The sequence below is a fragment of the Pan troglodytes genome, chromosome 5 (assembly GCF_028858775.2).
Source record: "Pan troglodytes isolate AG18354 chromosome 5, NHGRI_mPanTro3-v2.0_pri, whole genome shotgun sequence".
NCBI classification, from domain to species: domain Eukaryota; kingdom Metazoa; phylum Chordata; class Mammalia; order Primates; family Hominidae; genus Pan; species Pan troglodytes.
The window spans coordinates 89,236,711-89,263,756 of NC_072403.2; the positions used below are offsets into that span (position 1 = coordinate 89,236,711).

Below are 27,046 nucleotides of genomic sequence, written 5' to 3' on the forward strand. Positions count from 1 at the left end.
AAAAACAGATGTTATTTAGTCTAATTTATGTGAGTTTATAAAAAGAAACTGACCACCGAGACTTAGGACAAAAGGAAACAAAGAGGTTATTTCCATGTTTCTAAGAACGATATTGAAAATACATAAAAATAAAATTGTTCCTTAATTTATTTTTTAAATTTAATTTGACAGATAACATTGTCAGATGTTAAAAATAAAATTGTTCCTTAATTTATTTTTTAAATTTGACAGATAACACATACAAATAACATATTTCTGTGTGTGTGTGTGTATATATATACATATATATAATATATATATAGTGGAATGGTTAAACCTAGCTAATGAACAAATGCATTGTCTCGCATAGTTATAATTTTTGTGATAAGAGCACTCAATGTTTCCTAATTTTATATTTTTCAAGAATATATTATCATTAACTATTATCACCTTGCTGTACAATAGATCTCTCAAAATTCAATCCTCCTATTTTACCGTAATTACGTATCCTTTGATCAACCTCTCTAGATCCTCCCCTCCCTGATAGCCATCCCAGCCTCTGGTAACCATCATTCTACTCTCTATTTCTATGAGATCAACTCTTTGATTCCACTTATGAGTGAGATGGTGTGGCATGTGTCTTTCTGTGACTGATTTATTTCACTTAACATAATGCTTTCCAGGTTTATTCATGTTGATGATAATGACTAGATTTTGTTCTTTTCTGTGGCTGAATAGTATTCCACTGTGTATATATACTACATTGTCTTTATCCATTCTTTTATTTATTTATTTATTTATTTTTTGAGACGGAGTCTCACTCTGTTGCCCAGGCTGGAGTGCAGTGGTGTGATCTCCGCTCACTGCAAGCTCCGCCTCGCCAGTTCACGCCATTCTCCTGCCTCAGCCTCGCGAGTAGCTGGGACTACAGGCGCCCACCACGATGCCCGGCTAATTTTTTTGTATTTTTAGTAGAGACGGGGTTTCACCGTGTTAGCCAGGATGGTCTCGATCTCCTGACCTAGTGATCCGCCTGCCTCGGCCTCCCAAAGTGCTAGGATTACAGGTGTGAGCCACCGCACCCGGCCTATCTATTCTTTTGTTGATGGACACTCAGGTTAATTCCATATCTCAATGGCAAACATTTTTGTTCATTTATTTATTCACTCAGTAAACTTTCATTGGATAACTGCTATATGTGAGGCATTGTATTAGGGCTTGGAGTAGAAAAATAAGTGAGATTTTATATCTGCCCTTGAGGAATTTATTTCTAATTTAAAATGCCATTTTTAAAAAAGCAATATGTGACTTAAAATGTACTTATCTGTATGGTGATGAAAATAGGCACATACAAGAGAGGTGAGTTTATCATTTTTTCAAGAGTGGAGTAAGAAATAAAAAATAATACTGTTTTAGAAAACTTCATACTTTCTCTCACTTGGTTTATAACATAAAGTTCCCATACTGTTATACCCTCTTCAAAAACATTTTAATGGCAACAGAATGTCATGGAGTGAAAGTGTTCATAACCTACTGGCAGTGGGGTTGGGGACTGGACATAGTACCATGCTACACTACATGGTGACAGTAAAACAGGCCACTCTGTGTATGGGCATCCTAGGATGTAAGCCCCACCATGAGGAATGTCACACTTTTCCAGGGGCTGTGAAGAAGATTTGAGGCCAGATTGTCTTCCATTGGTAGACAGGCAAGATTGCCTCTATATCATGCTTTAAGGGTTCAGGATAGTTTTTACAGCCAAACTTTGGAGCAGTCACACATCTGTCGTAAAACGAAAGCAGGTGTTCATTGAGATGGGCATAGCAGGTGCTGCCTCCTGCTGGAGCCTTGCCACAAAGGTCAACCGGGTACCCATTGTTCTTGTTCAACTTTTCACTAGCATTAGTGCCATCATCTCACCATTTCCTTTAGTACCTAGGGTGGTGATGTGTTCACTGCTCACAAATCCTGTGGGTTGCCATGACCGTTTCCACACACACTCTAAAAGGGGTGCAGGGCTAATAAGTTAATTCTACAAAGAATATCAAGTATTTATTTAATAGTAACAGTGAGTAACCCATATGTAAAGCCCTATTTTCCATCCATGAATTCAGTTTATCTTCAGAATACCTTCAGAGGAAAATATAATTATCCTCCATTTTATAGATGAGAAAACCGAGCAGATTATTTGATGGCTTAGGTACCCTATCCAAGGTCACTGAGCAGGGCTGTGAAGGAGTCAGTATTGGCATCTAAGCCATCTGGTTATGGAGACTGACTGCTTAATCACTATGTTGCCTGCACTTCAGGACTATGATTATGCCTGCCTACTTACTGGTGAGTGCCATGAGACAACATCCCTGCTAGCGGAGTGTACACACTATTGGAGCCAAAGGTGCTCCAGTAAAAGTTCATTAAACCAACAACCCTCTTTACTAGAGCCCTATGTTCTTATTAAGAAAGGGAATAAGGAATTCCAGTTCTAATCAGGACACTTGGCCTCCAAGTGGGAATAATCTTTGACCCTCATCTGTTTTCATTAATGTTCTGCCTGTTGGGTCAGCTAAATGCCAGCTCTCCCAAGCATCTGAAGTGGATACATTACAAAGTGAGTACAATTTAGAAGATATGAGGTAGATACAAGAAAAGTCCTTGATGAGGAATTGTCTTAGTCTGTTTAGGGTGCTATAACAAAAACACTAGAAAGTTGGTAACTTATAAACAAATATTTATTTTTCAGTTATGGAAGCTGGGAAGTCCAGGCCATGGCACAGCAGATCTGGTGTCTGGCGAGGGCCCTTGTATTAGGTGCCTCTCACTATGTCCTCACATGGTGGAAAGGCGAGATAGCTCTTTTGGGTCTCTTTTATAAAGGCACTAATCCCATTCATGAGGGATCTGACTTAATGACTAATCACTACCCAAATGCCCTGACTTCTAATACACATTGAGGATCCTATCACACTGAGGATTAGGTTTTGATGTATAAATTGGGGGTGGAGAGGCACTAACATTCAGACTATACCAGGAATCAAAAGAAGAATCACAGAAGCAAAAAGCAAATTCTGACAGCAGTACCAACAGATTGAGATAATAAAAAAATAAATAAACTGAGATACAGGCTGGGAATTAAATTGGACTTTAATCAAGGAAGGTATTCAGGAGCTGTTGCAAAAATTTCTAGTTATGATTCAAGGAAGGAGGCACCGTTTAAAACCCAAAAGCTTATTCTTGCCCCCCGTTCTTATCAACATGACAGTAAAACATTCCTTTGTGCTTGCTCTCCCACAGACACTGCTCTTAGTGCTATAATACATTGAACATGAATATTTATATGTATTAATTTCACCAACAACCCTGTATGGTAAATATAGTATCACCTTCATTTTAAAATGAGAAAACTGATACCCAAAGTAATAAAATGATGTTGCCAAGATCACTCAGCTGGTATGTGACAGAGACAGAATTTAAAGCTAAGTGGTTTTGTTCCAGAGTATATGTCATTAACTATTATATTACACTTCTTCTCAAGGGATAGATAGAATTTATCCATTGTGTTTGCCCAGAGTCATTTCACTGGTGCACATTGGTGTCTGGTACATATGATAAGAGAAAAATGGTTCATATACTTACTACAGCAAAATTAGTATGGAATATTCCAACATACTTTACCAAAAACACAGCTTTACAGGGTAATTTTATGTTCTCTCTACGCCTGCAGCTTTAAAAAAGAAAATCCCAACCAATGGCCTGTATTAGCAATATCTGAGGTCACCTTTCAACATACTAAATAGCACTACAAGGCATGTGGGGACAGATCTTGTTTTATAAATGAGATTCCTCTTAAAAATCTCATCTAAGCACATTATCGCCAAGTAATGGTAGCTATGCCAAAAATTGAAAGACTTATTCTTGGTTCTATTTGTAATTATTGGCAATCAACTCCACTAAATTTTACCATATTTACCAAAATGATGAAAATTTACTCCCTCTTTTATTACTTTCAGTTTTTCTGGGGACTCTAAATATTTTCTCCATACAAAGCTTTCAGATCCAACCTTACATCCTTAACAAGTGGCTACTCTATCCAGTCAATGCAACATTTGAATGGCAACCAATACTGATTCCATGAAATTGGTATAAGCCAGTAGAGTCATCAAGGGAGAAATCATCTTATGTCAAGAGCACCCCAAGGCCTGCTTCTAAGTCTTTAATCAGTGCTATAGATTGGATGTTTGACCCTCCAAACTTCATGCCAAAATTTGATCCACAGTGCTTGAGGCGGGGCCTAACTGGAGGTGTTTGGTCATGGGGTCAGATACCCCATAAATATTAGATTAATGCCATCCCTCAAGAGTGAGTGAGTTGTCCTATCAGTTTCCTTGGAAACTAAAGTTATAAAGAGCTCAGTATCTCCCTCCCTTCTCGCCTACTTCCTTTATCACCATGTGGTCTCTGCACACCCTTCCTTTCCGCAATGAGTGGAAGCAGCCCGAGGCCCTCATCAGAAGCAGGTGCTGGCACCATGCTTTTTGTGCAGCCTGCAGAACCATGAGCCAAATAGACCTCTTTTCTTTATAAATTACCCAGCCTCAGGTATTCCTTTATAGAAACAGAAAACAAAGACAATCAGACTAAGACAATCAGCTAAACTTAGTGGTCTCAGGATCAAGAGGATCAAGGAGAGGTGCTATCTGTTACAACCCTACATTTTAAACAACACACTCATAACACCAATATACTCTCAGTAGTTGCAAAATCATCTCAAATTCTCTTCATTTGTTTTCAACACATTCCTATCTTGGAGCCCAGACCCTAAGCTTGCCTCACTTAGAAATTTAAACATTCTTAGCTGAGAAAAATAAATCATTCCAAGTTACGGAAATTTTAAACACAATTTTGGGTGTAAATGTTGCTCATAACATAGAAGGCAAAGCCATTTAAAAATTATCTGAATAAAGTTCGGAAATTTTTGTTGCAGAATGTCATCAAACTTTTTCATAATAAGTGATTCCTCAGCCCAGTACCAGAAGATTTTAACATTCATTAAAATTTCAAGTGTGCAGAGTTGCATTCCAGAAAGGACTCCTTAAGTTTAAGAATGTGTGGTGGTAGCTAATTTTATGTGTCAACTTGATTGAGCTAAAGAATACCCAGATAGTTGATGAAAACATTTCTCAGTGTGTCTGCAAGGGTGTTCCTGTAAGACATTAGAATTTGAGTCAGTAGATTGAGTAAAGAAGATCCATCCACTATCACTAATGTGGATGGACATCATCCAATCTGTGAGGAAGGGCAAATTCTCTCTCTCTCTCTTCTTGAGCTGGTGCATCCATCTTTTCCTGTGTAAGAGAGTATCAGGACTCCAGGTTCCGGAGCCTTTGGTTTCAGGGACTTACACCAGCAGTCCTTTTACCCACTGGGTTCTCAGGCCTTTAACCTCAGGCTAAATTACACCACCGACTTTCTTCGTTCTCCAGCTTGAAGACAGCATATTGTGGGACATCTTGGCCATCATAATTTTGTGAACAGATTTCTATAATAAATTTCCTCATACACAGACACACACACACACACACACACACACATATATATACTATATATCCTATTGGTTATGTTTCTATGGATAACCCTGAATAATACAATTATTTAGTACAATTTTCATAATTGTTACACAAAATATACTTCTCTGTCTTTAAATTCTGAGTCACTCCTTTGTCCACTTCACTAAGAGATAAAATGACAAATTCCCTTCTATTTCCCAAGGTTAACTTGTACATCTGCCCTAAATACTATACTCTGCCACTTCCTCTGAGATACTTGACCCTAAATAATTTCTCTGTCTTTACTATTTCCTACCATGTTTTCCAATATATTAGATCGGTACTACAAGAAAAAAAATTAAAATCTTTCAATGATCGCTTCTTCACGCTAACAACCAGTTTCTCTCAAATTACTTAAATTTCTTAAACATATTTTATTAACCCTTCACTCTCCCAAGACTTACTAGTTTTACCACTTCTCTGTAATCTGTTTCTCTCTGCACAAGTAAAATTGCTGCTTTAAAGTTCGATGATGACTTTTTAAACATAAACACCAACAGATTTTTAAAATATATAAACTCCTGTTTCTCTCTCTGTAGCACTGTATGTTGGCTAGAGTGTAAGGTGTTTTGGCTATATCAATAAATTACTTTTTCTTCATTGAAACTCTAATCACTTCTTAGCTCAATAACTCTTTTGGTTTTATTTGTCCCATCCCAAACTCATCTATTCTAATTATTCTTACCTAAGACTGTATAACATACCCACTTGAGGATTTTTTTTTAATATAACTGTTCCTATGCCTCACCAAGGCCAGTTAAATCAGAATTACTTATGCCAAGATTGGAAATGATAAATAAATACGTATACTGAATGAATGGAAGAACTGTAGAATGAGAATTGTGGGAATATTATCAATAGAAAACAGAAACATTTGAAGGCAAAGCAGAATGTAAAATTAATTAGATAAGTTGTTCCCTGAAAGAATTACATGTTAAAATCACCCATGGAGTACCTTTATCCCGAGTCAATAACCCTTTATTGTTTTTATTTGTCCCATCCCATCTATGCATTAGGAGAGATGAGTTTGGGATGGGACAAATAAAATCAATAAAGAGTTATTGAGCTAAGAAGTGATCAGAGTTTCAATAAAGAAAGAAAATAATTTATTGTTCCTATGCCTCACCAAGACCAGTTAAATAAAAAATTTCTTATGACAAGATTTGAGTGTGTTGTCATATAGGTATCTTGTCGTAACTGTTGGGAATCGATTTTTTTAAATTACTTCAACAGCTGCCCCCTGAGCAATTTTAATGTGGGGAACCACTTATCCAACAATTTCACATTCTGCCTTGCCTTCAAATCTTTCTATTTTCTATTGATAATATTCATACAATTCTCATTCTACACTCCCTCCATTCATGCAACATACATATATATATATTTATATTTATATATATTTACCATTTGGTACCTATTAATAGATGTATGTTATATGCTAGATACAAAGAGTGTCAAGATGAAATATGGCTCATAGCCCATTGGATAATTGGGTAATAGAGGTTAGAATTATAGATGCTTAGGAGGTAGAAAATGCAAAGTTACAAAAACTTAACTAAAAAATACATTCACTTTTCTCTGACAAAAGACAAATTTCACAGGAAAAACAATTTCATAGGTAGAATCATCCTCTGTGAGTCATTGAGTGTGAAGGATAAAGGAGAAAAATTAAAGATAAACAGATTTTAGAGTGTGTGTGAATGACTAATAGATTTTAATGCCTTTAATCAATATATCATAGGAGAGGGAAATTAATTAATTCACTCTGATGCACTCAGTAGTTCAGAAGCCAATAAAAAATCTAAATGGAGATATGCATTATGCCATTGTAAATGCAAATATGAATTTAAAAAATTATAGATTTGAGCCCCTTACTTCTGTCACAGAGCTCATGACCTTTCTTCTTGTTTTCTCCGTCTAAGGCACACCAACCCTCTTTCTTATTTGACTGTGTCATACTGTTGTCTCTGCACAGAACTCTCTGCTGTCTCTTAACCTAGCCAATTCCTTCTCACCTTTTTAGTTCCAACTTTCTTGTCTCTTCCAACTACTCACAGTACAAAGGTAACCCCATTATGTGCTCTCATACAATTATAAACTTCTCTTCATTACCTCTTATTATAAATGTAAGTATCTAATTATGTAACCATTTGTTTAATCTATCTCCACACTGAAAGCTATATGCTATGTGAGAGTGAGCAGGGGTCATACCTGCTTCACTATCCCCCACCCTTTTTCTCATCATTCACAAAAGCAGATCACAGGATTTTGAACATATAATGAACATATAAAGAAATTAAGAAATATTAATTAAATAAATGAATTAAGGAAGGAATAAAACAAAGAGATTATTTGTTACCTTGGTACAGCTATGTTTAGTTTTCATTGTTAATGCTGTGATTTTGAGATGGAGGGGACTTGAGATTATTTTATACCTTCTATATTATGTTCAGCGAGAGGTCTTTCAATCTTTCATCTCCATATGTGATCACTCTCAAGTTTCACTATTAGTCCTAAAATAAAACACATTCAAACTTTAACCCATCTTCTCCCTACAAAACTTACATTATACGTTTAAATTTCTTTCAATAGCACCACCATACTACCATATCTTAACACTTAAAATAATAAAATAAAACTAAAATCCAGATTTTTATTTTTTAATTATAATACCATCTCCAGGTAATACATAAGCACTGTTTATCTATACTTTATAAGACCTTTCAAATCTATCTCAACCTTCTATTACCCAAATTACACCTCTGATTTCAGTCCATGGCACTGCATGTTCAAAATTATTTTAGTAGTATAATTTCTTGTTTTATTTTTCTTCCATTCCTTCAATGTATTTCTTATGACTTTCCCAGATTAATCTTTCTGCAATAGTATTTTTTTAACCATTATTAAGTTTCTTCCTTTATGGGCTCTTTCACATTAATCCCACTGATGTCCAAATATCAGTTGATAGCAAACCCAGAAACTTTGTCTTAGCCCCATGTAATATTTTATCTCTCTCTTATCTCTATCTCTACCTCTACCTCTGTCTCTGTCTCTTTATCTCTATCTCTCTCAGCTAGTGATATTATTTTGTGTGCTATTGAGGGATTAAAACCCACTCAAAGTATATCCCTAATCTCATTAATAGCAAACATAAAAAGCTATCATAATTTTCATCTTTCATCCGTTTCTTAGATTGAAAATGAGTCCTCTTTTCAAGAGCTAAACCCCCTCCATTTTTGCTCTGGATCTCATTTTTTTCTGTCTTTTCAGGAACTATTTCCCTTCTATTATTATTTTCATTCTACATTATTAGGTTCTCCTTCTCTACTAAGTTGTTTGCATTAATGTAAGACTGTACTCTTTTCCCTTTAATCTTAAAAAAAGTATATAAAAATATCCCAGCTACCACCCACTTACTTTCTAGCTAAACCTCAAAAGACCCATCTGTCTTATGCACACTTTCTCTTCTTCCTCCTCTACATTTTACTCTTCAATCTACTGCCATCTGGCACTGCCCCTACTTCACAAAGGCTTATGTAAAGTTTATGTTGCTTATCTCAAAGAACCTCTACATTACCATAGAAAAATGGACGTTTTTCTAATACTACTACACTTGTCTGCCATATTCATCACAGTTAATTACCTCTTCCTACTTGAAACATTTATCTTTATCAGCTGTTGTAACAGCACCCTCTCATGATTTTTTTTCTACCTCACTGTCACCTTTTTTCATGTTTTTTCATTGACTCCTTCTCTACACAACCACTAAATGATGCTTTCAATTAGAACTAGATCCTATGTCTCTTCTCTTTTTCTCCTCATGCTGTCCCATGCCTTTATCTCCAACTTGTTAGTGAATTCTAATGTCGTTGATTCAGCCTTGTCTTCTGAAGTTCTGGCTAAGAAGTATATTCCACCACTCTACTTGCCATCTCTATTTGCTTACTGCTTAGGGAATCTCAGGCTTAACATGACCAAAATCAAATTCCTAGTTAAATTCCTCACAAATATCCCCCCCCATTCTTCACCATAAAAACAAATTGCATGATTACCCAATCTATTCAAGCCATAATCTTGGAGATGTCTCTTTTTCTCCCAAAACATAAAATCTAATATATTAGAATTTCTTGCTGAGTCTGCATCAAAAACATGTCTCCATGTATTCACATTGCTCCATCTTCATAGCCTCCACCTTGGTCGAAGTTATTATCATCTCTTCTTAATTGTAGTAAATATTTCTTAATTAGTTCCTCTACTTTCATTCTTCTTCTACCCAATGCATTATCCCCTTGTCAATCAGCAAAATATGTATGTCTTCTTGCAAGTCTCATACCTAAAACAAAAACTGTAATGTCTTACCTTAGCATTTAGAATAAAATACCCATCCTTTATTATGACGTCACACATGCTTTTCCCAGTCCCACATGATATTCCAGTTAACACCTGGAATAACTAATAGATTTATTTCACAGTGAGATCTTGCCACTCTCCCTTTCATTCACTAACCTCCAACCTCATTTACCTTCCGTTCATTTCTCAAGAATACTAAGTAGCTCTTCTTCTTACATTTTTGAGAGTTTTCTCTCCTTGAAATATTCCCATTCTTTGGTCTTCTAAAACTTATATCTTCTAAAACACTATTTATCACTATTTGAAATCAACCTCATTTATCTATTTGTCAATCATTATTATATTTCTTCCCATTAAATTTGTATTCCATGAAGGCAGGATAAACGTTGAACTGATTGATATATAGTATCTGATATGGTTTGGCTGTGTCCCCACCCAAATCTCATCTTGAATTGTAACTTCCACAATTCCCATGTGTTATGGGAGGAACCTGGTGGGAGGTAAATTGAGTTATGGGGGTGGGTCTTTCCCATGCTGTTCCCATGGTAGTGAATATGTCTCATGAGATCTGACAGTTTTAAAAAAGGGAATTTTCCTGCACAAGCTCTCTCTTTTTGCCTGCTGCCATCCATGTAAGATGTGACTTGCTCCTCCTTGCCTTCCGCCATGATTGTGAGGCCCCCCCAACCATGTGTAACTGTAAGTTCATTAAACCCTTTTCCTTCATAAATTATCCAGTATCAATGTGTCTTTATTAACAGCATGAAAACAGACTAATACAGTAAATTAGTATCAGGAGTGGGATGCTACTGAAAAGACACACAAAAATGTGGAAGTGACTTTGGAACTGGGTAACAGGCAGAGGTTGGAACAGTTTGGAGGGCTCAGAAGAAGACAGACAAATGTGGGAAAAGATACTCAAAAATGTGGAAGCGACTTTAGAATGGGATAACAGGCAGAGGTTGGAACAGTTTGGCGGGCCGAGAAGAAGACAGACAAATGTGGGAAAGTTTGGAACTTCCTACAGACTTGTTGAATGGCTTTGACAAAAATGCTGATAGTGACATGAACAATAAGGTCCAGTCTGAGGTGGCCTCAGATGGAGATGAGGAACTTGTTAACTGGAGTAAAGTGACTCTTGTTATGTTTTAGCAAAGAGACTGATGGCATTTTGGCCCTTTCCTAGAAATTTTTGGAACTTTGAACTTGAGAGAGATGAGTTACAGTATCTGGCTGAAGAAATTTCTAAACAGCAAAGCATTCAAGAGGTGACCTGTGTGCTGTTAAAGGCATTCAGTTTTATAAGGAAAGAAGAGAATAAAAGTTCAGAAAATGTGCAGCCTGACAATGCGATAGAAAAGAAAATCCCATTTTCTGAGGAGAAATTCAAGCAGGCTGCAGAAATTTGCATAAGTAACAAAGAGCTGAATATTAATCTCCAGGACAACAGGGAAAATGTCTCCAGGACATGTCAGAGGTCTTCACGGCAGGCATTACCAACACAGACCTGAAGGCCTAGGAGGAAAAAGTGGTTTCATAGGGTGGGCTCAGGGTCCCTGTGCTGTGTGCAGCCTAGAGACTTGGTGCCCTGAATCCAAACCGCTACAGCCATGGCTGAAAGGGGCCAATGTAGAGCTCAGGTCATGGCTTCAGCGGGTGCCACCCCCAAGACTTGGCAACTTCCATGTAGTGTTGAGCCTGCAAGTACACAGAAGTCAAGAATTGGAGTTGGGGAACCTCTGTTTAGGTTTCAAAAGATGTATGGAAATGCCTGGATGTCCAGGCAGAAGTTTGCTGCAAGGGTGCGGCCCTCATGGAGAACCTCTGCTTGGGCAGTGTAAAAGGGAAATGTGAGGCTGGAGCACCCACACAGAGTCCCTACGGGGGCATCACTTAGTGGAGCCATGAGAACACGGCCTCCGTCCTTCAGACCCCAGAATGGTAGATCCACTGACACCTTGCACTGTGCACTTGGAAAAGCTGCAGATACTCAACACTAGCCCATGAAAGCAGCTGGGAGGGAAGCTGTACCCTGCAGAGCCACAGCAGTGGAACTGCCCAAGACCATGGGAAACCACCTCTTGCATCAGCATGACCTGGAGGTGAGACATGGAGCCAAAGGAGATCACTTTGGAGCTTTAAGATTTGACTGCCCCACTGGATTTTGAACTTGCATGGGACCTGTAGTCCCTTTGTTTTGGCCAATTTCTCCCATTTGGAATGGCTGTATTTACCTAATGCCTATACCCCCATTGTATCTAGGAAGTAACTAACTTGCTTTTGATTTTACAGGTTCATTGACGGAAGAGACTTGCCTTGCTCAGATGAGATGTTGGACTGTGGAATTTTGAGTTAATGCTGAAATGAGTTAAGAGTTTGAGGGACTGTTGGGAAGGCATGATTGGTTTTGAAATGTGAGGACATGAGATTTGGGAGAGGCCAGGGGTGGAATGATATGGTTTGGTTGTGTCTCCACCCAAATTTCATCTTAAATTGTAACTCCCACAATTCCCACATGTCATAGGAGGAACCTGGTGGGAGGTGACTGAATCATGAGGGCAGGTCTTTTCTTTGCTGTCCTCATGGCAGTGAATAAGTTTCATGAGATCTGATGATTTTATAAACTAGTTTCCCTGCACAAGCTCTCATTATTTGCCTGCTGCCATCATGTAAAATGTGACTTGCTCTTCCTTGCCTTCTGCCATACTTGTGTGGCCTCCCCAGCTATGTGGAACTGTAAGTCCATTAAACCTTTTTCCTGTATAAATTACCCAGTCTCGGGTATGTCTTTATTAGCAGCATGAAAACAAACTAATACAGTATCCATCAACCAAATGTTTTTCAACTGTCAATTAGTGATACTAAATTAAAGCATAAATCACTAAATACTTCCATCCAAAGTCATTTGAACAAAAAAACTAGGATAATACATAAACTTTCATGTTTTATAGTAAAACAAATTAGTTAGTATTTTCTATAGTGAAATGTTGCCCAAAAACTCTATAGACACTATGATATTAAAATTTTTTTATTTTGAGGAAAGGAAGAAACATAATGGTAGACAGAAAAAAAATCTTCCAAGTTTTATGCCATTCACATTGAAAGAGGTGTTTTTATGAGCAAATGTTACAAAAAATAATGTAGTTCTTATCATTGTTTAATCCAAATATTAACACCTAGAATAACTGATGAACATATTTAAAGAATAAGATGTGGTGACATTTTTATGATTCAGCAGGATATTACAGTTCAGCTAGAATAGAGCACAGTCATTGTGTTCATCTCTTTTTTGCTGATTTTTATGCAGTTTTTATACAAGTGAATACAATGAAAATAAAATAATTTCAAAACACTTGACACATACATAACAAAGGTGCCCTAAAGTATTTCCATCAGTTTTTAGCATCTCATCATATTAATTTATAGCAAAACAGTGGCTTCTAAGTTTATTAGGCAAAATAAATTTTAATAATTGCTCCAGGAACAGATTCTTTTATAAAATGAAGATTTATTGTGTTAAATCTGTCATTCCAAGTTGCCCAGGAAAGCACAAGTCACCAATGAAGATGCCAAGATCTTTCAAACAGTATTGGCAAATGAAGTGCATTAGACAATTTTATTTAAATAATTAGTGTTGGATTGAAGATGTTTCAGAGTTATTTTTCTTTTTGCAAAAAAAGAAAAACTTTTTCTTGAAATAATTTAAATTTAATGAAAAGTTATAAGGATAAAACAGATGACTACATATTTTACACAGATTCATGAATTATTAACTTCTTGCTACATTTTAACATTCTCTCTATATCTATATTTAGATCTATCTATCTATATACATATAATTACTCTTTATGGACTATTTCAGTATAACCTGCATACAATATGTTGCTTTACCATTTGATACTTAAGGAATTTTTCCAACAGTAAGAATGGGAATTTTCAGTACCATTCAAAATGGAATAAGATAGCAAGGGCCTGGTCACAACTGTAAATTCTGAAATGAATAAACTCATCAACTACCCGAGGACTCTGAAAAGGTAAAGAAGAACAGAAAGATAAAGGGGCAATTTAAAACTTGAAGAAGGACCAGCAACAGCACATTTCATAAGTTGTTTGTTTTGTTTTGTTTTCTCTATTTATTTCTAAGCCTGCACCCAGGAAAGATCTAGTAGCTCAGGTTATGAAACTGTGCAGTGAACACTGGAAGGAAAACATTTTCTACCCTGGGGCCAGGAAAAGTGGGGAGTACTGGGTGAATTTTTATTTTATTTTTTGCAGCCCTGCTGCAAAGCAAACCCTATTGCAGAGATGAATCAGTCTTGTAGTAGCAGAGGTGGAGCCATAGGTATATAAAATTTCAATGTGAAACCTGTGTCTATGGCTAGATAAGCCAAGAAAAGGAGTGACTGCTGTCTAAAAAGTGCATGGCATGAATTTTCTAATTTTTTTTCTCTCCTTTCTCTCACAACTTCGCCGTGTGGGTAATAATCCCCAGTCAGTCAGATTTGCCAACTCGGCCGGATAAAACTATGAAAGAAGCTAATTTTTCTGGCCAAAGAAACTGGGAAAGAGGATCCTTGGTAGCCAGAGGTTATAGGTAAATTCAGAGAGGATAGAACTTGGGAAGGAATTCGATAATTATGTATATAAACCAAGACAACTACTGGACTTACCCACAACCTGGGTATGTGTGAAAAAGGCCCCCAAAAGCATAGTGAAGGTTTTGAGAACCACTACCAACTTCTAGAAATCAAAGAGTGGCATGGTAACATTCAAACACTATAACAGAGGCTTCAAAAACTTAATTGATAATGGAATCATTGCTGGCAGAAGGCAAGAAAGAACTTGCAGTTAGGCCTAACCAGGTTGATTACCAAGAAAAACAACATCAGCAATAGCAGCAACAAATCAATATTATCTGGAGGATTTAAACAGGATCCAAATTTTCATAACAAAATGATCTATACAGTGAGGATACAATCTAAAATTACATGGCATAAATACATCATAGAGAATATGATCTATGACTATACCCAATTCTCAAGGAAAAAGACAACCAACTGATGATAAACCTGATTTGACTCACATGTAGGAATTATCGCACAAAGACTTTGAAGAAGCTATGATAACCATGAGGCAAGGTAGACATTAAGCTTGCTTAAAATGAATGGAGAGAGAGTTCTGAGCAGACAAATAGAAACTTTAAAACAACTAACTGGAAATTTCAGAAATAAAAATATATTATCTAAAGTAGAAAATTCACTAAATAGGCTCAGTAGCAGAATGGCAACAACAGAGAAAAAAAGTTAATGATCTTGAATATAGAACAAAAGAAATTATCTAATTTGTGGAATCAACAGATACAATACTTTTTAAAAAATATCAAAGCCTCCAGAGCTTATGATACAGTAACAAAAGGCTAACGATTTATGTCTTTGAAGTTTCAGAAGCAGAGGAGAAAGACAATGCAGAAAAAATACCAACTTTTATTTTAAGTTCAGGGGTACATGGGCCGGTTTGTTACACAGATAAACCTGTGTGGTGGAAGACTGTCGTACAGATTATTTTATCACCCAGGTATTAAGCCTAGTAACCATTAGTTGTTTATCCTGATCTTCTCCCTCTTAACACCTTCCATATATATGCACCAATACAGATGAACCAAGATTTACAAAGCAAGTTTTTAGAAACCTTCAAGGAGACTTAGAATCCCACACAATAACAGTGGGAGTCTTTAACACCCCACTGAAAATATTAGATAGATCACTGAGACAGAAAATTAACAAAGATATTCAGGACCTGAACTCAGCACTGGATCAAATGGACCTGAAGGAAATCTACAGAATTCTTCATCCCAAAACAATAGAATATACATTCTTCTCATTGACACATGACACTTACTTTAAAATTGATCATATAATTGAAAGTAAGACACTCCTCACCAAATGCAAAAAACTAAAATCATAACAGCCTGTTAGAACAAAGTGCAATTACATTAGACCTCAAGACTAACAAATTCAGACAAAACCAACAATTACATGGAAATTGAATAAGCTGTTCCCGAATGACTTTTGGGTAAATAATGAAATTAAGGCAGAAATCAAAAACTTCTTTAAAACTAATGAGAACAAAAATACAAAGTACCAGAATTTGAGACACAGCTAAGGCAGTGTTAAGAGGGAAATGCATAGCACTAAATGCCTATATTAAAAATTTAGAAAGATTTCAAGGTAACAACCTAACATCACAACTAAAAAAACTAGAGAACCAAGAGCAAAGAAATACCGAAGCACACAGAAGACAAGAAATAACCAAAATCAGAGATAAACTGAAGGAACTAGAGACATGAAAAACCATTCAAATGATCAACAAATCAAGCAGCTGTTTTTGAAAAAATAAAAAATAAAATAGATTACTAGCTAGATTAATAATGAAGAAAAGAGAGAAGATTCAAATAAACACAATCAGAAACAATAAAGGGGATATTACAACTGACCCCACAGAAATACAAACAACCATTAGAGAATATTATAAACATCTCTGTGCCCACAAACTAGAAAATCTAGAAGAAATGGATAAAATGCTTGACACAGACACCATGCCAAGACTGAACCAGGAAGAGATTAAATCCCTGAACAGACCAATAATGTGTTCTGAAATTGAGGCAATAATAGCCTACCAACAAAAAGAAGCCCAGAACCAAACAGATTCACAGCTGAATTCTACCAGATGTACAAAGAAGAGCTGGTACCATTCCTACTGAAACTATTTCAAAAAACTGAGGAAGAAAAACTCCTCACTAATGCATTCTATGAGGCCAGCATCATCCTAATACCAAAACCTGGAAGAGATACAAAAAAACAAAAACCTTCAGGCCAGTATCCTTCATGTACATTGATGTAAAAATCCTCAACTAGATACTGGCAAATTGAATCTAGGAGCACAGTTTATCCCCCACGATAAAACAGTTTATCCCCCACGATCAAGTAGGCTTCATCCCAAGAATGCAAGGTTGGTTCAACACATGCAAATCAATAAATGTGATTCATCACATAAACAAAGCTAAAGACCAAAACAACATGATAATCTCAAAAGACGTAGAAAGGGATTTCAATAAAATTCAACATCCCACGTTAAAAACTCTCAATAAACTAGGTGTTAAAGAAACATACCTCAAAATAATAAAAGCCAAATGCACAGCCAACATTATACTGAATGGGCAAAAGCTGGAAGCATTCCCCTTGAAAACTGGCACAAGACAAGGATGCCTTCTCTCACCATGTCTATTCAACATAGTATTGGAAGTTCTGGCCAGGGCAATCAGGTAAGAGAATGAAATAAAACGTATTTAAATAGAAAGAGAGACAGTCAAAGTATCTTTGTTTGCAGATGACATGATTTTATATCTAGAAAACCCCATCATCTCAGCCCAAAAGCTTCTTAAGCTGATAAGCAACTTCAGCAAAGTCTCAGGATATAAAATAAATGTGCAAAAATGGCTAGCATTCCTATACACCAACAACAGGCAAGCCAAGGACCAAAGAATAAAATACCTAGAAACATAGCTAACTAGGAAGGCAAAAGATCTCCACAAGGAGAACTACAAACCATTGCTCAAAGAAAGCAGTGATGCACATACAAATAAAAAAAAATCCATGCTATGGATAGGAAGAATCAATATCATTAAAATGGCCATACTGCCCAAAGTAATTTATAGATTCAATGGTATTCTCATTAAACTACCACTGACATTCTTCAGAGAACTAGGAAAAGAAAACTATTTTACAACTTAGATGGAACCAAAAAGAGCCCAAAAAGCCAAGGCACTGCAATCCTAAGCAAAAGGAACACAGCTGGAGGCATCATGCTATCCAACTTCAAACTATACTACAGGGCTGTAGTAACCAAAACAGCATGATACTGATACAATAACAGACACCTAGACCAATGGAACAGAATAGAGAACCCAGAAATTAGACCACACACCTACAACTATCTGATCTACAACAAACCTGACAAAACAAGCAATGGGGAAAGGATACCCTCTTCAATAAATGGTGCTGGGACAATTTGCTCACCACATGTAGAAGATTGAAACTAGATCCCTTCCTCATACCATATACAAAAAAATAACTCAAGATGGATTAAAGACTTAAATGTAAAAGCCCCACACTCTAAATGATGCAGGATTTTCCTCAGCCTCTTCATCAGACTTGCAACAGTGGTGCCCTGTTTACTTGGCACACCACGCTCAATCCCTTGCAGGAGGGAGCATGTGAGCAAGTTAGTGAGGGATCCATCTTGCTGCCAACAGAAACAAGCTCCATCCAGGGCCAGTGGCAGTGCCCCAGTAGGGGTGCCTGTGACCCTGAAGCCCCAGAGAACATGTTACAATGCTCTTTTAGCTCCACTGTGTGTATCAGTTCACTTGGCTCCTTGCCTTATTGTGTGGGGGTGGCTGTTTTTCACCAGCAAGGGCAAAGGGCCAGCGTGACATCATTTTTTGGGTATCCACAGCGGTGGATCCCAAGCTCTTGTCTGGCATCCAAGAAGAATAAGGTCATGTGGACACTTGAAGGATGATGAAGGCAGAGAATTTTATTTAGCAACGGAAATGGCTCTCAGTGGAGAGGGGAGCTGGAGAGGGGATGAGATGGGTAGGTATTCTTCCCCTGAAGTCCTGTCAGCTCTTCCCTGAAGTCAAGACATCTCTCCAAAGTCAAGTCACCTTTTTCATCCGAAGTACAGCCGTCTCTCTAAAGTCAAGTTGCCTCTCTCTCCCCTACCAACTGAGCCTAGGGTCTTTATAGGCACAGGATGGGGGAGCAGGGCTGGCCATAGTAGTTTTGGAAAAGGCAACATTAGACTGGCAAAAAGGCATTATTCAAAAAGAACCAATCAGGAGAGAGTGGGCAAACAAAATAGAAGTTCTCATTTTGGGGTGTGGGTTTCAGGCTTTTTGGCTTGAAGGTGAGGTTTCACCAAGGACTTGTCCCTGTCAGCCTCCTGCCTCTATCATAAAAACTCTAGAAATCAACCTGGGCGATGCCATTCAGAACATAGGAATGGGAAAAGATTTCATGACAAAGACACCAAAAGCAACTGAAACAACAGCAAAAATTGACAAATAAGATCTAATTAAACTAAAGAACTTCTGCACAGCAAAAGAAACTATCAACAGAGTAAACAGAAAAAACCTTTTTTTGAGAAAACAGAAATCTTTCCAAGTTTGGTGAAAGATATAAATAAGTGATTGGAGAAACTCATCAAATCAAAATAAAATAAAGTCAAAGAAAACTATGTCCAGGTAATTCATAAATTAAACTACTGAAAATATAAGCTGAAAAAAAAACTTAATTCAATATATATAAAAGAAAATGGGATATTAATGGGACAGCTGTGGAGGCTAGTAGACCATGTCTGAAACATCTTTAAAACAACCCAGTATTCTTCATCCAACAAAACATTTTGCAGTAATGAAGTGAACTATATATAACTTTAGACGAAGGAAAACCAAGAGAACTTGTTGCCAGCAGTCCTGCTCTAAAACAATGCTAAAGAAAGTTGTTCAGGCTGAAGGATAATGAAACTAGAGGCCAGGCACGGTGGCTCACACCTGAAATCCCAGCACTTTGGGCCAAGGCAGGCAGATCACCTGAGGTTGGGAGTTTGAGATCAGGCTGGCCAACGTGGTGAAACCCTGTCTCTACTAAAAATACAAAAATTAGCCAGGTGTGGTGGCACTCGTCTGTAATCCCAGCTACTTGGGAGGCTGAGGCACGAGAATTTCTTGAACCTGGGAGGCAGAGGTCGCAGTTAACTACACCACTGCACTCCAGCCTGGGCACAGAGTGTCACTCCGTCAAAAAAAAAAGAAATGAAAACTAGAGGTAAACTTTAAACTTCAAGAATAAAAGATACATGGTAAATATGTTGGTAAAAATAAAAATCATTTTTCCTCTTACGTTTTAAAAATATGTATGACAAATAAAATGAAAATTTACACCTTTTTTACTGTGATTTTCTGTGTATGTAGATAAATACATAAACCTATAAGCAGGAGAGTAAAGAAAGCTACAAATAAGAATATTTTTATACCCATAGTAATGTTGCAAATTCAGAAAAATTAAGATTGTTAAAATCATTTAATTGAGTATACAGTATATATTCTAATTTCATTACCTATCACAATAATTTATTTTATGGCACTTTTCCCTACAGGACAATATCTACTTTAGGATTACATGTTGCAATTACTCAGGTTTCTTTAATCTCCTGTAATCTGGAAGAATGCCTTTGCTTTTCTTTGTGTTTCATAACATTAACAGCTTAAAAGATACTGGATAATTCTTTATTATTATTATTATTATTATTATTATTATTATTATTATTATTTTGAGAAGGAGACTTGCTCTGTCACCCAGGCTGGAGTGCAGTGGCATGATCTTGGCTCACTGCAACCTCTGCCTCCTGGGTTCAAGCGATTCTCCTGCATCAGCCTCCCGAGTAGCTGGGATTACAGGCGCATGCCACCATGCCTGGCTAATTTTTGTATTTTTAGTAGAGATGGGGTTTCACCATGTTGGCCAGGCTGGTCTCGAACTCCTGACCTCAGGTGATCCACCCGCCTCGGCCTCCCAAAGTGCTGGGATTACAGGCATGAGGCACCGCACCCGGCCCTGGATAATTATTTTATAGAATATTCCCGTTTGGTTTTGTCTGATGTCTCTTCATAATCAGTTCAAGTAATGTATTCCCACCTCTAGGTATATTGTGTAAAAAATATTTTGATCTTTACAGAATATCCCATTTGGAGGCACATGGCATCTGCCTACACTTTATTGGTTACGTTAATTTTGATCACAAGGTCAGAATGTTCTCTAGTTTCCTCACTGAATAGCTACTATTTTTGCTTTGCAACTAATAAGCAATCTATGGGTAGACATTGAAATTATGCAGATATCCTAATCTCCATCAAATTTTGCTCCCCTAGATTTAATACTGATTCATGATTCTTGAAATATTTAAAATGCTAATTGCAAAACAATAATTCTCCAACTCTATTACTCCACGTATATTTATCAATCTGCATTTTTCTATAAGAGAAACTTATCTAATCTATCTAGCTAATAAACTCCTATTTTTTACAAAAAGTTATAATTTATTATTGAACACATTTCATTTGATATTCAAAGTGAACCAAATTTGGTCAGTGGGAATCTCGTTAATCTTTCTCCTGCATCCCCTTCAGTTTTTTTTACACTACTTATTTTGCAGCATAACAATAAATTCTGGGCTCACCTTGGACCTTTTCTGCCCCAGGCATGGAATGAGCCATTTTTCCAAGGAGGTCTAATCCTTTATAGTGGGAAATGGTATTTATAAACCAAAATTTCGGCAGCTAGGTATACTTATTACTACTAGATCATCATCACTTTTAGGTCGTTTAGTGGACAGAGATAAGATATAGGTACAGATTTTTAGTTTAGTTCAGTTTAATTTCCCTAATTTGAGTCAAATTGTTTTCCTAATATTTCCCTAATTAGTCAAAGTCTTATTGTCTAGTAGTTATTTAGCTATTTTCTTTACTGGTTCATTGTGGTTGTTATTCACTTACAATAATAGTTGGGTTCTTTTCCTTCTGTTTGCAGTTCATTTTAGAATTCTTTTTATCTTTGTTGATTTAATTTTGAATGATTAGAATATGAATGTGCTTCCAAAACTAATAAAAAAGTATACTCAAAAGAAGTGTTATTCTATCCCTTTTCCCCTAGCCTGACACCATAACTCACCAATTTCACAGGGTTCTAGTTATCCATCCTGTGTTTTTCTCTAACAAAAATAAGCAAATTCATGTAGTTTTTCTTGTTCCTTCATCTTTCTTATGCAATGGAAAAAATAATTTACTTTTCTAATATATTACATATTATAAAATATATCACAATACTTTTGTAAATAAATTCAATCAGTTTATAGATGTCTTTTTCATTTTTTGTCACAGCTGAACAGTATCTATTTGGTTGTGTGCACCATACCTAATTTAAACATTTCCCTGTATTTGGACATTTAAATTAACATTTTATAATTACAAACAATTTTTAATAAATAACATTGACACATGCTATTTTTGTATGGTTGGAGGTGTATCTTCAGAGTTAATTCCCAAAATATAGATTGGTGAGTCAAAGGATAAACACATATGTAGAATTTTAGGCTTTGCCAAATTCCCCTCTGTAGTGGTTGTATCGTTTTAGTTTCACCAATAACGTCTGAGATGGACAATTTCCCGAGAGTTTCACCAACATAGACCTAGTAAAATATACTGTCAAGCTTTTGAATTTTGTCCAGTATTTCAGTTATCTTATGAGTAAAGCTGAACATCTGTTCATATATTTAAAAATTTTTAAATTCTACGTATGTGTCTACAGATGTATATGTCTATTCATGCCATTTGCCTATTTTTCTGTAAGATTTTTTCTTCCTCAAAATTATTAAAATTTCTTTATATATTGGGAATATTAACTCCATATCTGTGTTAGATGTTGAAAATATTTTCTTCCAGTTTGTCAATTGCCTTTTGATTTTTGCTTATGATGTTCTTATGATGAAAAGTTTGTATTTTCCAAATTTTAATGAATGTACAATATTTATTATAAATATATAATCATTTATTTACATAAGTATGTATAAGCATTTATACACACTTATGTATACCTAAATAAATATTTATAAAACAAATACATACAAAGTCTGAAGTAATTATGCTTATTTGTACTGTATCCGAATTTTGTGATATGTAGCTAGAAAGCCTTTCCCTACACTGTCATAAAGAAATTCATTCAAGTTTACCTCTAGTACTTCAACAGTTTTATATTTTATAATCAGAACTCTGATTTATTTGAAATTTATTCTGTGTATGTTTTGAAGGAAATGTCTAATTTTATTTTTCAAAAATGTATCTAAATGTTCCAACATCATTTGCTTAAAAACTGAACTTTGCCCTATTTGAGATGTTTCTTTACCATGTGCTATATTTGCATACGTACTTGGGTTTATTTCTGGAATTATTTGTTTAGTCATGTGCCAATCATACATATTTTCATTATAAAGACTTTGTAGTATATTAACATATTGTAAAAGATGATTTCTACACAAAGCTCTACCTTTCCAGTAGTGTCTTATCTATTTTTAGCTTTAAAATGTACAAGTTGAGTTTATATAGGCATGAATTACGAATTAATTATCACAATCAAGATAATTAACATTCATCATTTCACATAGTTACAATCTTCTTGTGTGTGGATGTATCTGTGTGTGTGTGCGTGTGGTGAGAATATTTCAGCAAATTTAAAACATATAATATGGTATTATTATCCATAGTCACAGTGCTGTACATTATATTTTGAGAACTTTTGTATATTGCATAACTAAAACTTTATACCCCTTCACTAACATTTTTCCTTTTTCCCTCCCTTCGCCTCTGGCAACCACCATTCTATTCTCTTTTCCTAATAGTTTGACTATTTTATGTTTCACATATTATTGAGAAGAAGGAACATTTTAGCCTCTTTCTACAAGGCCAGCATCACTCTAAAACCAAAGCTCAACGAACATGTCAAAAAAAGAAAAACTACAGCCCATATCCTTAATAAACATAGATGAAAAATCCCCAATAAAATACTAGCAAACAGAATTCAACAGCACATTGAAAGGACCATACACCTTTGGTATCCCAAATATGTAGAAACTAAATAATATAGCTGTGAACAACCATCGGATCAAAAAGGAAATCAAAAGGGAATTTAAAAAGTATCTAGCAACAAATGAAGTGAGAACACAACATACCGGAAATTATAACCCATAAGTAAAAGCAGTGCTTTTGGAGCAAAATGGAGCAAGAAATTCCTACCTTTAGAAAGAAGAAAGATCTCAAATACATAACCTAGGTTTAAATCTTAATAAACTAGGACAAGAAGGACAAACAAATCTCAAAGCCAGAAGAAGAAAATAAATAATAAAGATTAGAGAAAAACTAAAATAGTAAAAAGTAAAGAAAAAACTACAAAACTAAGTTGTTTTTTGAAAAGATAAACAAAATTGACAAATTCTTAGCTAGACTAAGACAAAGGACCCAAAATCAGAAATGAAGGAGGAGACACTATAATAGATGCCTCAGAAATAAAAATATTCATAAGGGGCTATTATGAACAATTATATGCCAACAAACTGAATAGCCTAGAAGGAATAAACACATTCCTAAACACATACAATCTGCCAAGACTGAATTAAGAAGAAATCGAAAGCCTGAACAGATCAATAACAAATAAGGAGACAGAATCAGTAATCAAAAACCTCCCAACAAAGAAAATCCCAGGACCAGATGGCTTCATGGGTAAATTCTACCAAATATTCAAAGAAGAATTAATATCAACCCTTTCAAACTCTTCCAAAAATACACAAGCAAAGGAAGCACTGTAAACTCATTTTATGAGGCTAGCATCACTCTGATGCCAAAACCTAGCTATATTTATGTGTAAATTTTCCTAGTCAACTTGATTAGCTCCGGAGAAAACTCTATGGTATTTTTATTCATATCACATTAAGTCTATAAATTAATTTAGGGAGAATTTATATCTTGATGCTGTTTTGATATCCTAAAGAGGTATTTTTTTTCAATATTACTTTTGTAAAATTCCAGAGTATTTGATATTTTTATGTGTTCCAACATTTATGTTAAATTTATTTCTAAGTATTTTATCATATTTGTTGTTATCACAATTAAACTCTTCGTTTTGTTCAATATTCTATAGACTTGGTTTTGATATCCTTGACAGTTTTGATGAGTGCTGGCTAGGTATTTTGTAGAATGCTCCTCTGTGGGAATTTGTTTGATGTTTTTCTTTTGTTTAAATTGGATTTGTGGGCGTTTTCTTCAGTGAAGGGGAGAGATCACAGAGATCAAGCGTCATTTTTATTACCTCACTCACACAAGATCATATCAACATGAATTATTATTTACAGCATTAACTTTAATTCCCTGGCTGAACTAGTACTGATCAGGATTCTCCACTGTAGGTGACTCTTTTCTTGCCCTTTCCATATTCTGTTTATTCACTTTCTATAGCATACTTTTTGAAAGACAATCACTTAAGAAGTGGGGATTTATGTTACTCCTCCTTTAGAGAAGAATATCAACATAAATTATTTGAAATTATTCGACATAGGAGATTTGTATATTTTCCTCTATTTATTTATTTATTTATTCAATCATTTGCATATGTGTCTATGGATTTATGAATATTTAATTTATACTTTGGGCTATAGTCCAACACTACATTATTTATCTTGTTACTCAAATTCTTCCAGCTTTGACAATCACGAACTATTTCAGTTTGCTCCTGTGTACTTTTGATATACCCATTCATTGTGGGGTTTGATTTTTTTAGTTCACCATATTCACCATACTGTCTGGCTCTACAAGATGCTCTAGACTTATCTCATAAATTTTCTTCTCCAGTGCTAGACCACCCATTTGTTTAAGAAGCCATGACATATTTTATTGGAGAATAGTATTAAAAATAAAGATCTGTTCCATAAAAACACATCGCCTTTGGAGTAACATTGCTTCTTTGCTGACAGAGCAAGAACATGTCAGTTTCTGTAATTCAATTTTAAAAAACTTTTGAGATAAAAATTGTGCCCTGTGTCAGTTTGTTTGAAGAATACTCTGAGATTGCAAGGTATTATATTTTAACTTTTTTCATTTTCAAAAAAAAAAATGTACCTGGTTGACTCAGCCTTTTCATAATTTTATTTAACCAAAAAATGTAAAGCATAACTATATACTGTGATTAATATAATTCTGAAACTATAATCCATAACCATGAATTTAAAATGGCTACATTCATTAAATTATTTTTACTGATTCGCTTACTTTAAAAATCATACTTATCCTGAACTTTAATTTTAGAAAATAAATGAATACAAATTTCACTGATATCTTTTCATAATCATATTTTTGCATAATATTTATTTGACAATGGGTATGATCTAAAAAAAAGTTTGAAAACACATGTATGATCAAGAGAATATCCTAGGCTATTTTGGACTCAGAGTAAATTTTTATTAACACTTTACTTTGTTTATAATCTCTCCCTGAGGAGAACATTAAACCTCTATACCTACAGTTGTGGAATCTTGAATTGGCTAGATGCACTAAATGTGAGTGTGATTTAAACTATTTTATTTTTGTATAAGTTTGTCTTGTGTAACTAAACCAAAATCTCTGTGAAAGTTGAAATTATTATATTTCTATTTTGTGTGTGTGATCCATTGCTCTTGTCACTCAATTCAATTGAAGAATGAAGAAGAGTCCTTATGTATACATTGTATAGAATTGTCCTAGAAGTAAACATATCTTAAAATAGATTTCATAGTAGGAAATAAATGGGAGCAAGACAATCTCATTTTTTTTCTTTCTCTATGTTAACTTGCACAAAGTTGACTATTGTTTCTGGAAACAATAAATAATAACATTTACAAGTCTAACACATCCTCATGTAACCAAAGATAAAGACACATATTTCTCTTAACATCCCCAGATAGCTACATTAGCAGACTCAAGCTATGGTAGAATATGAACCCTTGGAAACACCTTATTCCATGAAGACATTCAGTACTTGCGTTGCTAATTTACCAGCACTCAAGTATAAATGACAACGCAAGTAGGACTTTCAGAAATTTTAAAAACAAATAAATTAGAGTCTAAAGTTTCAGACACAGTAGCTATATCATAGTCTGGGGAGAAACCCAAAATAGAGAAGAACCAGTGACAGAGATCAGAGTGTAGAAAATCTGGATATGGTAAATTATAGACCCTCGCACTATCACTGAAATTTTTCCCTCCAATGGAGATATATTTTCTCAGCTATTCATCTTGCCACATACATACTCCTTTCCTCTCACTCCCTCTCCAAATATAAAAAAAAAAAGAAGAAGACCACACAAGGTCAAAATTATTTGCCTGTTTTTCCTGATTTCTGCCTAACTTTCTCCTCTTCTTTTTCCTAGGAAACGAAGGGGAAATGGGGAAGGGGAAATCTCATTTTCCTGGAAAG

The 27,046-nt window shown here is 35.5% G+C and overlaps 1 protein-coding gene across 3 annotated transcripts in view; it reads right to left on the reverse strand.

The window, feature by feature from the left end:
• Positions 1 to 27,046, reverse strand: part of LOC129144293 (protein GVQW1-like) — a 535,404-nt gene that overhangs the window by 429,602 nt on the left and 78,756 nt on the right. Inside the window, exon 3 of one of the 3 annotated variants that reach the window (XR_008548578.2) lies at positions 7,942 to 8,095. The exons of the other annotated variants lie outside the window; for them this stretch is intronic. The gene's annotated coding sequence lies outside the window, so the exon portion shown is untranslated. The remainder of the gene's footprint in view (positions 1 to 7,941; positions 8,096 to 27,046) is intronic. 3 annotated transcript variants of the gene reach the window in all.